The sequence below is a fragment of the Myxocyprinus asiaticus genome, chromosome 26 (genome assembly GCF_019703515.2).
Source record: "Myxocyprinus asiaticus isolate MX2 ecotype Aquarium Trade chromosome 26, UBuf_Myxa_2, whole genome shotgun sequence".
Taxonomy (NCBI): Eukaryota; Metazoa; Chordata; class Actinopteri; order Cypriniformes; family Catostomidae; genus Myxocyprinus; species Myxocyprinus asiaticus.
In genome coordinates, this window is record NC_059369.1 from 8,721,043 (window position 1) to 8,739,163 (window position 18,121).

The window sequence follows — 18,121 nt, forward strand, 5'->3', positions numbered from 1 at the left end:
GAGACTACATCAATGCAAAGAGGACCAAAAAAGAAACTGGTTCCTCTTTTAAGTCCACTTACATTGTGAACACCAAAAGCACTGAGGTCATTTGCAGCTGGTTCCCTCTCTGGTTCAGTTTAACTGAACTGAGTTTGGTTAGTTTAAAATGTACTATATATGAAACCACCCTTTGTCTAACTTTTAAACGGCTCAGTTTTGCAAATATGCTGGTTTCTCTGCAGCACACTGCAAGTATTTTTCTCCAACAATGCTGTTTTCTCAAGTGGTTTGCTGGGGCTTTTCTTCAGTTTGCACTTTAAGTTTGCTTTTGACCATGACACATAGAAGTGTGTCTTTAACAAGGCAAGCCTTAGCCAAATCTGGCTACACATCGCTATCTTGAGTCATTAGATTGAATAAATCCACACATACAGTAGCTAGGCTAAGTCACTAGTTAAATACGCTCTGGGCTTTCCTGGCTTAGGTACATATTATGAGTTAGGTCACTAGCCTTTTAAGCCATTCGGCAAAGCAGGAACACATAGAGATTTAGTTCATTAGCGTTACGCCATTTGGACTGAGGCCAAGGCACACCAAGCTAGCATACACTTGTGCACATTTCTCTTCGGAGCAGCAGCAGTACACAAGTCTTGGCGATAGATCTGCTGGGTTGGGGGGTTGTGTTTTGTGTTTGTGTTATGCATTTTCTGCAGCTTTCCTGCTTTTTTGGGGGGATTGTTTGTAATGTCTATTTGTGTAGTAGCATGTCATTCATGCTCAATGCAGCACGTCTTGCGTTTTGTCTAATTGTGCAGCAGCAGCATGTCCACATGCAAACTTTGTATGTGTATGTATTTTCAAGCAGTAGCAAGTCTCTGTACTTGCCCTACAGCAGCAACAGCGTAGCAGATCTAGTCCACAAGACCAATAGCCTATCAATATGCCATACCCACATTAACATGGTAAATATTTCTGAGAGTTGTCATGACTGAAATATTATGATCATTTTCTTTTAAAAGCATAAAATGTTCATAGTGATTCCAAACTTTTGAATGGTAATGTAAACACTTGGAGCCTCAGGGGCCACCATGTTGATATACAGTATATCTCCACATATAGCGCTTAATAGTAATTTGTTTCACTGTAACCCTCCTGTTTTGGCACACTTATGCTCAAGGAATAAATTAATCATGGCTAACTGTGAATGTTGCATTTGCTACAATGGCATCAATAACCAAAACTGGTTTTGCATTATGTTCAATACACACTGGTCCAGATCTAATTGTATAATTAACATATAGTTCAACACTGAGACACTGAGATAAATCACTCTGATTAATACAGTTGTATTGTGGTAAAATAAGTAATTTTGCAAAGGTATAATTTATCCCACAACATAAAAAATAATGTGCACCTTTAAAGTCTTGGCTACCGTTATTGCAAAAAAAAAAAAAAAAAAAAAAAAAAATACAGTTCATTAAACACACAGACCTTTGGTAACAGCATGCCACAATGGCAGGGCATGTTTTAACAACAAGCAGAGGTGTGAAGAGTAGCCAAAAACTGTACTCAAGTAAAAGTACAATTACTTAAAAAAAAAAAAAAAATAATAAAAATACTCAAGTAGAATAAGTAATTACTTGAGTAAGAGTAAGAAAGTATTCAATTAAAAGAGTACTCAAGTAGTGTGTAAATAATTATTTTCACAAATGACATAATGGACGCTAACTCCCTACATTCCATTACATAATACATATTTAACATGTATTACAGAATGATGATTATTATTATTAATATTATTATTATTAATGGAAATTCTGTCATCATTCACGATCATGTTGTTCCAAACCCGTATGACTTTCTTTCTTCCATGCAACACAATAAGGAGATTTTAGACAGAATGTTAGCCATGGTCACCATTTACTTTCAGTGAATGTGTTTGTTTTTTTCCTCTATATTTTGAAAGTGAATGGTGACTGAGCCTGTCAGTCCGTAACATTCAGTCTAACATCTTTTGGGTTCCACAGAATACAGAAGGTCACATGGGTTTGGAACAATTTATGGCTGAGCTATCACTTTAAAGGGGTAGTTCACCCAAAAATGAAAATTCTCTCATCATTTACTCATCCTCATGCCATCCCAGATGTGTATGACTTCCTTTCTTCTGCAGAACACAAATTAAGATTGTTATAAGAATATTTCAGCTCTGTAGGTCAGTACAATGCAAGTGAATGGGTGCAAAAATTGTTATGCCCCAAAAAGCAAATGCAGGCAATATAAAAGTAATCCATATGACTCCAGTGGTTAAATCCATATCTTCAGAAGTGATATGATAGGTGTGGGTGTGAAACAGATCAATATTTAAAGGAATAGTTCACCCAAAAATGCAAATTTGCTGATAATTTACTCACCATCAGGCCATCCAAGATGTATCTGAGTTTCTTTCTTCATCAAAACAGAATTTAAGACTTTTAGGATTTCATTTCAGGCCTCCTCCTTTAAACAATGCAAGTGAATGTACTGCATTTTTTTACGGTCCGAAATGCATATTTAGGGTGCATCAAAATAATCCACATGACTCCAGTCGACAAATAAAGTTCTTCTGAACTCAAATGGTTGATTATTTTTAGAAACAAAACAATACTTATGTACTTTTTAACTACAAATGTTTGCTTCGGTACATCTCTGTGACCTGAGCTCATGAGAGTTATGACATAAGCTCGTTGGTAAGGTCACGCATCACATGGAGGAGCAGTCAGGAAGCACGTCATTGTTTACATTTTTTTTTTATTTATTTTTTATTATTATTTGGAAATGATTTTTTTTTTTTTTATATTGTTTTTAAATAGTTTTGGACTGTTTTGGTTTGTGAACGGCACAAGTTTCTCTTGTAAACAATGTCTTTTTTTACTGTGCAAAGTGAAGAAAGTGTCTCACTTAGTTAGAAGAGCATGATGCTGCAGCAGTGATGGACTCGTCTTGAGTGACAGTCTGCGTCATCGCGCACAGCTGTGTGAACTTTCGCTGTCGTAAAAGTCCCATTCAATAATCTCTCAATAAATTAAGCATTAACTAAAATTAAACCCAGTAATGTAATGACAGGAACACCGCCATTTTATTTGTAAGTAAAAGTCCAAAAATTAGAAAAAAGTACCCACTTTTAAACCTACTCTAAAAGTCAGTTTGTCTCTCCAAAAAGAGTAAATGTAGCACGTTACTACACACCTCTGACAACAAGTGGGGTAAGTTGTCACAATGGGAATCTGCTTTTCATTCACATTGATTGAGAAGTACATATTATTTTTGGAGTACAAAATACTATAAAATGAACTATTTAAAAAAGCCATCAATAGTTTATCAATTGTGAAAAATTACATTTAAAGTCCATAAATGGACTTTTGATTAAACAACTTTATATGGCCCTTGTGACCACCAGCCCCAGCATCCCCTTTTTGTTTATATATTATAAGGTCCCATGAGAAAGAGGGTTTCAATACAGTCAGACCCTGGTAAAGAAAATGAAAGCAGGGACTGAACTTACCTTCCTGAGATGCTGCATGGGGTTCTTGCAGAATTCAAAGAGTTTGTCAGTGTCCAGTATCCAAACTTGAAGCTCATAGTTGAGACGCAGGGCGAAGGCACCCAATGATAAGTCTGACCAGTAAAAGCTGGAACATGCCATAACATAATCAGGACCTGCCGTGAGTGTAATGCAACTACAGAGGGAGACAGACACATGTGGGTGTGTATGGCCCTTCTCTTGCATTATCTGTCAATTAAACACTCTCCACCTTCATTTGCTGGTATAGGGGAATCCATTTACAATTTTTACATTACATTTACATTTATTCATGTTACAGAGGAGGAATGGCACAACATAAGTGATTCATCCTAAGGAGAAAGGATGTCAATGAATAATTCATTATAATCAAATAAGGATGTTCATTTTACAACTAATAGAAAGCCAGTGTTGCATTCAAGGGTTCCCACCACTGATCAGTGAATCTGAAATTGCCCTGCTTTCCTTATTATGAATCGTACTTATCTTATTAAATCTAAATGAAAATGCCATGCTTACATTGCTAGGATCCCCCAACACTGCATACTTTGAATTTCTTGACTGTCTGATGAACCCACAAAGGTCTTTAATACCTGGTGAGTGCTATATGTGCAGTGTTGGGGTCATCCAGGATGAGGATCTTCACTGTGTATATTTAAGTCAATGTCAATTACAGTTTGTCAGTATCATTATTCAGGTGTAAATTGTTGTCCAAACCACAAAAGACGACATTGTCACGTGGTACCAGTTAGTGTACTTTTGTCACTGCTGGTCAGTATGGACAAATCACAGTCAATTGTAATTACTTGAACTGAGAAGATACTTTCATAAAGATCACGGAGGCAGATTTATATTCCTATGTGAGATACCATTGGTCAGAAAATATGGATTTAAACATTTATACTATTATTATCTAGGGGCCTGGGTAGCTCAGCGAGTATTGACGCTGACTACCACCCTGGAGTCGCAAGTTTGAATCCAGGGTGGGCTGAGTGACTCCAGCCAGGTCTCCTAAGCAACCAAATTGGCCCGGTTGCTAGGGAGGGTAGAGTCACATGGGGTAACCTCCTTGTGGTCATTATTAAGTGGTTCTCGCTCTCAATGGGGTGTGTGGTAACTTGTTCGTGGATGACACCGTGGAGACTCTGCATGTGGAGGCTACTCTCTGCGGTGTCATGCATGACGAGCCACGTGATAAGAGGCACGGATTGGCGGTCTCAGAAGCGGAGGCAACTGAGATTTGTCCTCCACCACCCGGATTGAGGTGAGTAACCGCACCACCACAAGGACCTACTAAGTAGTGGAATTGAGCATTCCAAAAAAAAAATAATAATAATTTAAGTGGCTCTAAGGAAAAAATAGTCCTGAGATCTGAGCGGCATAGATAACAGGAAACAGTGACAGTAGGTTCTTATTTTTTTCTCGCCTTCAGCTAAACTTCAAACTATGTGCTTAAATAATTAGTCAATTCCATGCCTATTTTAATTATTATTTGAGAAAATTATAATTTAAGTCAAGAGAATGAGTAAAGTTGCACAAAAGAATCTAAAGTTCTGATAAACTTGCTGCAAATTTGCCACTCATTATTTTCACATGCAGATGAGCTTGTTATTCGCCGCTAATGTTTGCCAGAAGTTTGCAGCTCTTCACCGGTAGTGGTGAACCTGCAGCAAACCGTTGGTCATTTGCATGTGAAAATAATAAGTGGCGAATTTGCAACAATTTTGCCAGATCTCTCGATTTTTGTAAGGGAAGTGAAAAATCTTGATTTAGCCCACATATTCTACAGATTATAGTTTACGCAGCATAGAAGATTCCCCCGCAATTTGTTATGTATCTTTTTGGTATTTTATCAAGTCAGACTCAGATGTCCCAAAAAGTTTTGCTGTCTACCACCAGATGGCGACATTTAGAGGGAAACTCAGCAGCAGGTAAAACTGCAAGGCCACGCCCTAGCCACCATCAAGAGAACCGTAGCAACTGTAAAGCAATATGATACAGCCATTTCTTGGAACCAGAACATCATAAAGACATAGGGGGTGGGCTCTTTTGACCTGGGCAGTGTACTGATCGCCTTTGTGGGAACCTTAAAATGCTTGAGGGCCCACAGGTGCCCCTGATATATCTCGGCAATAGAATATCATGGTGACATATGGGTTGACTCTTTTGACATGGAACAGCATACTGATCTATCTATCTATCTATCTATCTATCTATCTATCTATCTATCTATCTATCCGTCCGTCCGTCCATCCGTCCGTCCGGGGTACTGGGGTGCTTGAGGGCAGGCACATAAGTGCCCATTTTTCTGGGGTGCTTTGTTTTTATTTTATTTTTTATATAAATGAATATATATATATATATATATATATATATATATATATATATATATATATATATATATATATTATTTCTGTTTGCACAGCTTCCCTGTCAAACAAATATATTTATTGAATAAAAAATCTAAATATCAGGTCAGGAGATGAGACTTTGTCGAGTTCCGATGCCCTCCCTCCCTCCCTCCCTCCCTTTTGCAGTGTTTATTCATTATTTTTGCAGTGTTTTTCCAGTAAAATTAACAAAATAGCAGCAACAGCCTTTTTCAGTTTAGTATGAAGATTTTTGTTGATTTTAAAGTGTTATGTATTCCAATAACACCAAAAGAATTAAAACGATTTATTGCCTTGTGCAAAATAAACAAATTATTAGTGAAACTATGTCCCTTCCCTTGGTGCAGTCATTTATTCTAAATATATACCTGAAACTAGTAGCATAGAAAACATGCACATTGTGGCATAGTTTCCTTTGCTGTTGCCTGCTCTTGTGATAAACCTAGTGAATACTAAAGAAGACCATGGTCCCTGTGTGAACTAATTATTTTGTAGAAATCTGTTGAGTCTGAAACAATTGCGTGAGTGTGAGGGAATTAAAATAAATTGGTAAGGAAATCAGAGTTGTGTTAATATATTTAACATTCTGTTTACATTTTTTTTTTAAATAAATAATTATGAGAAGTGCCCTTTTTTCCACTTGAACCCCTGCCCCCCAAAATGTCTGTGCACGTCCCTGCTTGAGGGTTCTAAGCATCCTAAAACAGACATCTAAGCACCCTCAATTGTATAACATTTGTGGTTTATTGCGTCTTCACTGTAACTTCTATCACCCCCACTAAATTTAGAAGCACCCTCAGAGATTTTGATCTGGAACAGGGTCTGGATTCACACACCTAGTCCAAAGCTCGCTTAAGTTAGGATATTTTTTTGTGAATTCTATTCTCCAAACTAAAATTCCAATATCATTATATTTTTGTAATAGCTCTTGGGCAGACAAGTGCACACAGTAAAACCACACTGATTTACATCCAGGCAAGGATGGATGAGAATGTTGAATTGTGTTTTCGAGACAAGGTATTTTTAAAAATGTCAGGTCAGAGCAAGTATTCACATTTTTATTGTTGTGTATGGCTGCGATATTACTTTGTCATTATATGTATTCTTTTGCATTTCAGGTGAGCTGTGAACATTATATCTATAATGGATACATCTTAATAAACATGTTTGTAAGAAGTACTTTGGAAAGCTATAATTCAGTATTACATATCTGGGTGACTTTGTGAAGGTTTGAATTTCGAAAAGATGGGTAGACATTCATTCAGTTCTAGAAAAGTAATATGTGTTATCACTCTTTTTAAATGTAGATTGCAAAGTGTCATTCTTCAAACAATTCTAGCATCTTGGGATTTAAAGCATGTTGAAATTATTGTTTAAACAGTGTAGTGTGCTGTTGCTGTGCATGGTAACTGCAAATTATTCTGTCTGCAATAAATAAAAAGAAAATTACAAATATGTGTAGAAACTGCCTATATTATATAACTTTAACCTTTTACCAAGAAGTGTCTAATAAAGCCACATAGCTCAATTCTTTTACCTGCAAATATTCTTTCCATGTTCACAAAGTTCAAAGGGGTGCATGCATTATTTATGTCACTTTATGTCCCTCATGTTAATCTATGCTATCTCTCAAGTTCAGAGTCCAGATCTACTGATATATTTAGCAGGCAGTTAAGCGGGCACTGAGATAAATCACTCTGATTAATACAGTTATATTGTTGTACAATAAGCAAGTCTGAAAAGGCATAATATAGTCATAATGGTAAAAAGTAATAAGATTTATGGTTGAAATACTGTGTAGAATTGCTATCACTAGCAAATTTACAGTGCAGGGGCAACCAATTTTGCCTTTAAAATATGTAATTTGAACGTTCTTGCTGTGGACTGCTCACTGCAATCTTTTGCAATTCCTTTAAAAATAATTTTGCATTTGAATTTTCACCTGCTGACTAGGTGTGTTGCTAAAGGAGACAGACAATGAGTTTTATGCCAAAATGAAATGACAGAACTGAGCACAGCAGAAGAACTACTTATGCCAGTCAATATAACTGTAAGTAATCTCAAATTCTAAAACAAAATGCTTTATATTGAATATAGCTGTTCAAAATAAATTAGATGATATTATTTCAGAGATTGTTTGTAGATGTTTCAGTTTCAAGGATTTGAAAAATAGAACAATCAGTTAAAGTTTAGAAGCACAAAGGTTATCCTTTTAGGTGTGGGGCAAGGGTTTATTCGGTTTGTTTGATTTAATTGTATATCTTTAGAAAACAAACATTCATAATGGAAACGTCATTGTTACTGGTGTAACTTCCGTTCCCTGATGGAGGGAATGAGACATTGTGTCGATGTAGTGACACTAGGGGTCACTCTTGGGAGCCCGAGACACCTCTGGTCTTTGATAAAAGGCCAATGAAAATTGGCGAGTGGTATTTGCATGCCACTCCCCCGGACATACGGGTATAAAAGGAGCTGGTATACAACCACTCATTCAGGTTTTATGCTGAGGAGCCGATATAAGGTCCGGCCATTTCAGTGGGTAGTTCAGCGTTGTGGCAGGAGGGACACAACATCTCGTTCCCTCCATCAGTGAATATATCACCGCGAGTGCCTTTATCCACCGGGGGATTGCCGAATAGCCCTTGGCCACCCCACCATCGAGGGTAGTGAGGGCAGGGAAGCTGAAAAGATTGGGACCGGGCAGTAAAAAGTGCCTCCCATGACCTTGTCAGCTCTTCATGCACTTCCGGGAAGAAAGGAACGGGGGTGGTGCGTGGCTTTGAGCGGCGCCGCAAGCCTAGGAACCAATCACCGAGCCGCGAGGGTTCATAGAAGAGCAGTGAGTTCCACTCTAGCCGACGCTCGCGGCTGCCCGGGAAAGCATGTCGTAATCTCCACGTCAGCCTGTGACTGGGCAATCGACCCCGAAGGGAGGAGCCCAGCTGAGGCTTCCGACTGGACGAGCCCGCTCTCCGATGCTGCGCTCGAGAGCTCATCACTTTCGCGGGCTCCGAATAAGAGGTCGAACTCGCCGTGAGACGAGCCGGCGGACTCACCCGGAAGCCCGATCGGGGCAGACAAGCGTGCTGGGGAATGGGAGGTCCGCGGGGGGATACCCGGCGGAGGCGGTCCCATTGGGGTCCCCAAATCGCCCCCAGTGCTAGCCGCGCTGGCCTCAAACCCGTGGGTAAAAGGACCGAGGCGGGAGCCTCTGGGGTGGCTCACTTTCTTACGAAGGCGAGCCGCGACCGCAACGTTGCCATGGACATATTCTCGCAATGAGAACGTGACCATCCACGAACGCTGTCTCCGCGTGAGCAGTGCCCAGACACGAAAGGCAGTGATCGTGACCGTTAGAAGGCGAGAGATAACGAGCACAACCAGGAATAACACACAATCGGAAAAGCATCTTTAAAAAGACGTTCCGTGTGTGCGCTCTTTTAGAGAAATATATACTCTTTTAGAGGGGAAAAATGCTCTTTCAGAAAATATACTCTCTAGTTTTTCTGCCGAAGCGCCCAGGGGCGTTCTCTGCAGTGCACCAGTGCAGAGGGGGGAGAAGCCGCTGAAATGCGCCGTTAGATCCAGCAGAGGTGAATGAACAGTAGTATTCAGCTCAATGAGCATGACCGCTCGGCTCCAAAGAGAAAATCTGAATGAGTGGTTGCATACCAGCTCCTTTTATACCCGTATGTTCGGGGGAGTGGCATGCAAATACCACTCGCCAATTTTCATTGGCCTTTTATCAAAGACCAGAGGTGTCTCGGGCTCCCAAGAGTGACCCCCTAGTGTCACTACATCGACACCAACGTCAAGTGAGTGACAGATAGGGAACTCACTTTTCTTAAAATTCTTAATTATTCAGTAATTCAAATAAAACTCCTAACACAGACAGTTCAAACTTGGTTCACCTGCAATTCAGATCAACAGATCGGACTCGGATCACTGTGATTCACTCAACAGTTCATAGTTCGCTTTGCAAGTGAACAAGCAGTCCATAATTTGGTAAGTCCATGATTCAACAAGCATTTCAAAAATCAGTTCATCATGCAACAAGCAGTTCATTAACAGTTAACTTTGTCATACAAACAAGCAGTTCAAGATTTGTGTGAGAAAAACCAAAATGATGCAACTTAAACCAGCCTTAAGAAAATAAAGAAATAGCTAAATAATTGTTTGTCCCATCTAGTCAGTCACTCAGTTCAGTCTGCTGCAGTCATCTGGTGTTTAAAACGCTTGAGTTTTTCCTTTCGACAGTCCTGCGAGCTGACTCCCTTAGATATCATCCATGCATTCAAAACTAGTAGTGTTGTTGAACAGTTGTTTGGCAACCAATTTGAATATCCAGCTCATTTGGTTTCTTTTCTTTTTCAACAAGAGACCCCACGGCAAAGCACACAGCCCTTATACAGGGCTTAACTTCCTGCATCTTTTAAGAAGAGCACTTCCCTAGCAATTCCTTCTGGGAGTTTGTTTCAGACACACTCTAGAAGCAACCATTTTGGATATTTATTGGAAATAAAACATCATGTGACTCATCTAAACATCATGTGACTAATCATGTTACTCATTTAAACCTCATGTGACTACTCTAAACATCAGGTGCGTCACACAGTAACCCAGTATAACAATAAATATTGTGTCTGACAATAAAACAAACCAAGTCATCGTCATACTCCAATAATAGTAACATTTAAAATTAAACTATAGAAATGCTGTGCAAACATGACAAACTACAGAAATTCCATTACAATCACAGGGCTTCACCCCCCTCTACCCACCCACACACACACACACACACACACAGTGGCAGATGATTCTCAACCAGTGCATTTATGTCCAGCACTGCTTCTCATAATAGTGCTTTTCAATGGCTACTGACCAAAATCTATTAATGAGTAAGAATGAGGATACATTTTTATAACCAGAATTTATAAATAAATACATAAATAAATACACCAGTAAAACACTCTTAATATTGTATCCTTTTCTGATCAAACTCAAAATTAAAGAATTATTTTAAAAGTATTATTTTTCTGCAGCGTGAAACACAACTGCAAGTTATGTAGTGTGCAAAACAATTTACAAGTAAAACTTAGAATAATGTAAATAGGCCCTTCATACATAAAGCAATTTTAAGCTTGTAGATCTCTTTTATGCCTAAAAGGTTATTTCTTTGTAAATCAATATAAATAGAAACTTTAGGGCTTAAAAGGTTATGAAGAGCTGAGTAATGAACCCAAGTGTATGTATAGAACCACAAATAACCTTTTTCTCTAAGAGTGTAATATCATAATGAACTCTTTAGTTCACATATCCATTAAATGTTGAGGTAATGAAACACAAACTAAATTAAAAACTAAACAAAAATCAAATGATATGATTTCATGTTTGACACCCCTAAAATAGAAACTTTTCAACTAGCTCAAAGAACCCTTATAGGAATATTCTGGGTTCAATAGTTAAGGTCAGTTGACAGCATTTGCGGCATAGGTTACCACAAACATTTATTTTGTCTCATCCCTCCTTTTCTTTTTCTTTTTTTTTCTTTAAAAAGTTTAAAAAGGGTTACAGTGAGGCACTTACAGTGGAAGTGTATGTGGCCAATTTTTTGGAGGGTTTAAAGGCAGAAATGTGAAGCTTATAATTTTTTTAAAAAGCACTTATGTACATTAATTATTTGTTAAAACTTGTGTATTATTTGAGCTGAAGAAATTCATAACTACTGTGCTGTGATGGAATATCTGGTTCAGTCGAAGTTTTATTCCTTACCATTTTAGCCGCAGTACTGAATAAACACCTAGGATTGTTGAGGTTTTTTCCTATGAGTTTGCTCAAATATGCCGACCTGGCAGCTTTTAGAGCCTGTCTGTAGCTAGAGACAATATCCTTCCATGCACCGCAAAATACCTCTAATTTTGTACTCTTCCACTTACGCTCCTTTTCCGAGCTGCTCTCTTAGGGTGTTCACACTTGGCAGGTTTGTTTAGATTAAAACGAACTCTGGTGTGATTGCTGTTAGTGCGGTTCATTTGAACAAGTGTGAACGCTGCCATCTGAACATTGGTTCGCACCAAACAAACAAACTCTGGTGCGGTTCGATTGATATATGAACGCAGCATGGACCAGAGACGTCTAAACGGACCAATAACAGGAAGTAATTTGCCTAATATTGACCTCAAGCATACCTGGTTCTTATCATCATAGTAGCTATATTGCCCATTACAGTTCAGTACAGGCGTCGGAACTGCCATCAGCCGTCCTTGCAGCATATCTTCATTTGTGTGTGCAACAGAGGAATTCCTGGTGCTGTTTTGACTCCTTTACACATTTCATTAGCTCTTCATTTGTTCTCAGCTGGTAAAAATACCACCATATATACATACTGTATATAGATCCAACGAGCGCATTTAGCCCAGCAGCCAGCATTGTTTAGGATATTCGGCAAGTTCCGTCACAAAATATATGTCATAAAAGCTGTCCAATCAGATTTTGACCTTATCCTGATGCCTTTTGTTTTGTATCTTTAGGTTCGGTGTTAAAAATGCCAGTGTGAACGCGAAGCAAACCAGGATTAATGTATCATTTTCTTTTTTGGTCAGGACCAAGAGAACCAAGAGAACTGAACTACAAGTGTGAACACACCCTTAAGAACATGAATGTGATCATTGTACCACGGTATGGGGCTTTTCTCTTTAACTTTCTTTAATCGAAAGGGGCCGAAACTATGTAGACTGCTAGAGAAGACTGTATTTATATTTTCTGTGACTACATCAAGTTCTTCTGAACTTTTTGGCTTACTGAGTATTTGAGACAGATCTGGGAGATAATTAGTGAAGCTATCTTTAGTGGTAAAAAGAAAAGCTCTACCTGAACGATAAAGTTGCGTAGATTGAGTGACCTTTGCTAAGCACAGCATACAAGAGACGAGGTAATGATCTGAGATGTCATTGCTTTGCAGCAGAATTGCTATAATATCAACATCAATTCAATATGACAAAAATGAAATCTAGCGCATGATTTTGCAGATGAGTTGGACCTGCCACATTTTATCTAACCCCAACAGAGTTGAGAATGTTGATAAATGCTAATCCCAGTGTATCATTTTTGTTATCTATGTGAATGTTGAAGTCACCAACTATTAAAGCTCTATCCACAGTAACTATTAGATCTGAAAATCAGCAAATTCTCTAAGGAAATCAGAATATGGCCCTGGTGGTCTATATACTGTTGCAAGAACAAAAGACAACAGAGATTTTTTTACTTATGTCTGCCGATGTCACATTAAGCATTATCAGTTCAAAAGAATTAAACTTATATCCTGACCTATGAGCAACAACAAAAACATAATGTATATTGTAGTAATACCTCCTCCTCGAACTTTCAGGCGGGGTTCATATTTATAACAATAACCTGGGGGACTAGACTCATTTAAACTACTATATTCATCCAGTTTAAACCACGTTTCAGTCAAACAGAGCAAGTCCAAACTATGATCTGTAATAATTTCATTTAAAATTATTGCTTTGGATGAAAGCGATCTAATATTTAGTAACCCTGTCTTAATATGATGTTTATCTTATTTTTTTTTTTTTTTTTTTCATTATCAAGTTTGACATCAATAATTTTTTTCTAAATGACTTAATGAGGGTTTTGTGTTTGGTAGTTCGGGGAACAGACACAGTCTCTATTTGATATCTAGGTGATACAGCCTCTATGTGTTGTAGTTTATGTGACCAGTGTGATGTCTCAAGGCAGCTAGCAGACATTCGGATTAGCTGGTCTGTCTGCTTCCTGACCTGGGCCCCAGTTAGTCAAATACTATCAGTATTAAGATTATGAGCCAAATTACTAGAAGAGGAGAGAGGCACCTTCCCTGGAAGGATGGAGTCCATCTCTTTTTAGCAAGTCAGGTCTACCCCAAAAACTCACAAGTTCACACATCTCTTTAACATTATCTTTAGTGATCTCTGACTAGCGAAGCCGGACATTGTTAGTGCCGACATGAATAACAATCTTAGAAAATCACCTATAAACGTGGCATTCAGTGCAAGTACCGATAATGTGTGCTGATGCCATAGCTTACCGTAATTGTTTGTTGTTGTTGTGGTGGTTCTTGGGCAGCAGGGGGTTGAGATCGATGTGAATCCCTCATGCAATTGTTTGTTGTTGTTGTGGTGGTTCCTGATCACCGGTGGTTTGAGATCGATGCAATGATCCTTGTACAAACAGAGTAGAAAACGGATGCACGGTAAAATGCATGCAGTTTGATCATGATAAAAGTTGAAAAGCATATGTGCATGGTAAAAATGCACGCAGTTGAATCACAATAAAAGTATAAAAGTGGAAAAACTGATGTGGGCAGTAAAATAGGAGAAATGTAAGATTAAACTCTGAAAAATATTAAAGTACTCACTGTTTCAAAGTATAGCCAAAAGATATAAACAATATGCATGTAAACATGATTTTAGTGTGATAAAATCACGTATTAACCTTTTCTGTGTAAAGATATAGCCAATTTCACAATTTTGTAGCAATGACGATGTAATGTCAACAAACCCTAAAATGACTGTAAACCGACAATTTAAACTACTTTACAGCTCAAATAATACACAAGTTTTAACAGAAGTAAGAAAAGGAGGGATGAGTAAAATAAATTTTTGTGGTAATCAACATTATGCCACAAATGCTGTCAATTGAGCTTAACTTGTATTGGACCCTGAATATTCCTTTAACAAATAAAACCTAATTATAAAGTGTTGTCAATAAAACTTCCTTTTTATAGCTGCACAACTTTAATTTCTTTATTTTTCAGGAAAGATGGCACTATTTTCTAAAACCATGATCTCTCTCTCTCTCTCTCTCTCACTCTGGATAAATATCTTGATCTGTTGGTGGTTCCATTGGAGGGAAGTAACTGGGTGAAAATGGATGTCCTCATCAAGGCATTACACAGTCAGTGTCACACACTTGATGTTATTCGCACCAGCAATAGCTGGTTCATCAAGGAGAACTCCACTTATTACAACTCTATAACAGTACCACACACCACAGGAATTGATGAAGAATTCATAAAATGAATGCTCCACAAAATGATTAACAACAAAAGAGGAAAGAGCTCTTGGCTGAGTGGTATAAGTTTGCATTTGGATGTGTTCAGCACCTTTCATTAAGTTCATGGAATGATATGTCAGCTTGCAACAAACATATTTGAATGTGAGGAAATTATGAAGACATTAATGAGAAGGCAGTATGATCTGATGCTTACTCATCTGAAATGAGGTGCTGGTATTCTTCTGGCTCATAAACTCAAGTTGCCCATGGTTTATAACGTGAGGTGGACAGCAAATGGTGAAGGACACTTTGACATTGCTCCCTCAACGTTGTCTTACATCCCAATGACAGGATCAGGAAACACAGACAAAATGATCTTCTTTCAAAGAGTATAAAATGTTTTCTTATATTTGCTAATAGACTTTCAGAACAGGCTTTTGAATGAGCCACAATACCAAGCTCTTTGTGATAAATATCACCATCCACCTGTACGTTTTCATGAACTTCCCCAGGGAGCTGACATTTGGCTTATGGGAAATCAGTTGTGTTGATTTCATTTTTGAATGTCCACATCCAACTATGCCAAACATTGTCTACATTGGTGGATTCTAGTGCAAACCAGCGAAGGCCCTCCCACAAGTTCTGGAGGACTTAATGCAAAATTCTGGAGAACATGAAGTCATTGTCATGTCTTTAGGGATGTTTGTCCGTGACCTACCACTTGACGTAACTGAGGAAATAGCTGCTGCATTTGCTCAGCTCCCTCAAAAGTTGATTTGGAGTTACACTGGAAAGAAACCATCTACTCTGAGCAACAACACATTACTGGTTGACTGGATGCCACAAAACGATCTTCTAGGACATTCAAAGACTAACGTTTTTATAGCTCACGGTGGAACCAGTGGAGTTCAGGAAGCTTTGTATCATGGTATTCCAGTCATGGGAATTCCATTCCATTCTTTTTCGTCTACAAGACGCAATACTCCAAATCTCAACTTTAGAGAAGAATATAATCAACGCAGCCATAGAAGAAGTAATCAATGTGCCATCCTACAGATCGAGTATGCAGAGAATGTCTCATCTTCACAGAGACCAGCCAGTTTGGACAGTGCCCTCTTCTGGATTGAGTTTGTTAGGAGACACAAAGGTGTCGCACACCTTCGTACAGAATCCTACAAACTGCCTTGGTACTCCTATTACTTGATAGACGTTGCAGTTACATTGTTCGCAGTTGTTTTTTACTCTCTCCATATATTTCACAGTCAGACATCTGTGTGTCATGTTGTGCTGTACCAGAAAAAAGAAAACTGAGTGACATGTTTGCATATGATAGATAGCATTTGCTAGATATGGGTAATTCTCACAAAACAGTGCAACTTGGCATGACAAACTACTGATTGAATTAATAGCATGTTGAGCTCATTCACATGCTTTAATGTGTGGTTTTTATAATAGCAGCCAATTTGCTTGTCCCCATTTATCACCACTACACACAATTTAATTCTGCATTCACTTTCAAAATTGTTTTTCTTTTTTTCTTTTTTTTTTTTTTTAATGGAAATGCAGAATTTGTAGAATCTGTGGCCCACTTTCTTTTCAGCCTCTCTATGCTGTTACCCATAGAAGAACTTCAGTGAGTGATGTGGGTGCCAAATGTACATCCATGGTCAATTAACAAACAAAGCTTACAAAAACATTTTAACAAAAACATTTTAGACCTCTCCAACTCAGAATTTTAGGCACTCCAGGTGCTCCATCAAGGTTAAGGGGAACTGGAGATCAGAATGGTGACTTCCAACTGGTGTTGTTAGAGCTGGATCTGCAGAGATGTCAGATGGTGATGGCCTCCTGTCTGTACCCTCACCCAGACTAGCAGTGACACCAGTCAGACAGTCTGATGCTGGTGTACATGTGACAGAGGTAGGTACATAGACCTTTTTCACACTCTGGGTTTTGAAACATGGAAGTACACATTTTCAGGGTAAACTTTGACAGTGGTGAATGGGACTGAATGGAAGATCACAGCAAATATTATTTTCAATTGCCCATTTGCTCCAAGAGCAAAAGAAAAAAATCCACATTTATGTTTGAATTACTTTCCAGAAAAGAAGAAGAAAAAAAAAAAAAATAGAGAGTCAGATGTGAGAAGATTTAAAGATTTGAAATTCTCACTCTCTCAGCAGCTGTAAAAGAAACCATCTAGCATCTATGGTAACTTGTTTTTTTTTTTTTTTTTTTAAACTAATTAATAAAACACAATATAAGACAAATAACACAAAAAGCTTAATGTTGTAAATTTACACTCAATTTTTAAAACATTAGAATATATAAAAGTTTGCTAGATTTACGCTGCTAAATAAAGTGGAAACACATCATCACAGTCTGTGAAAAAGGTCTGTTACAGGGAGTGCAGTGAGCAGTTCAATATAAATTGATAAAACTGCTATATTTTATTACAATATAAATATATATGGATATGGCCTGTATGGCTATAGGCCTATAGTCTATAGGTAGTTGTAAAATCATAAATGTAAGATATTTTTTCTTTATCTTGTTTACCTAAACTTACACAGTATGAGTAATATTGTACATCATTTACCAACCAATCTTGTTTAGTGTTAATTTATATTATTATATGGATTGTTTATTGTTAGTACATGTTAGTTCATAATGCATTGAATAATGAATAAGTTACAGACCTTTTAACATTCAAAACATACTGTTAAATGTTAATTCTGCATAGGTATTGTTCAATGTTAGTTAATTTCCTCATGTAACCACATTGGAGCACATGTTGATAAATAAATAATATAAATATTTAATATAAATGTGATTGATATAATTTAAATTTTTTTTTTTTTTTTTTTTTTGTTAAATGTAGGCCTATTTTTTAAGGGGGGCACCAGAAACGCCACTGGCTGCCCTTCCTCACACATTATACTTATTACAAAAAAACATAAACCAAAATTCAGTTTTTAAGATTTTATTCCTTAACATTTAAATTGAACAAAAAAATCATATACAATTAATTAATACAATTTCTTATAAAATTATCAAGTAAAATAAAAAGAATCTATCTATCTATCTATCTATCTATCTATCTATATATATATATATATATTTATTTATTTTTTTT

At 37.6% G+C, this 18,121-nt stretch overlaps 1 pseudogene; it reads left to right on the plus strand.

Annotated features, from left to right (window-relative positions):
- Positions 1-14,858: 14,858 nt before the first annotated feature.
- On the plus strand, positions 14,859-16,858 carry LOC127416700 (UDP-glucuronosyltransferase 2B31-like; annotated as a pseudogene).
- Positions 16,859-18,121: the final 1,263 nt, after the last annotated feature.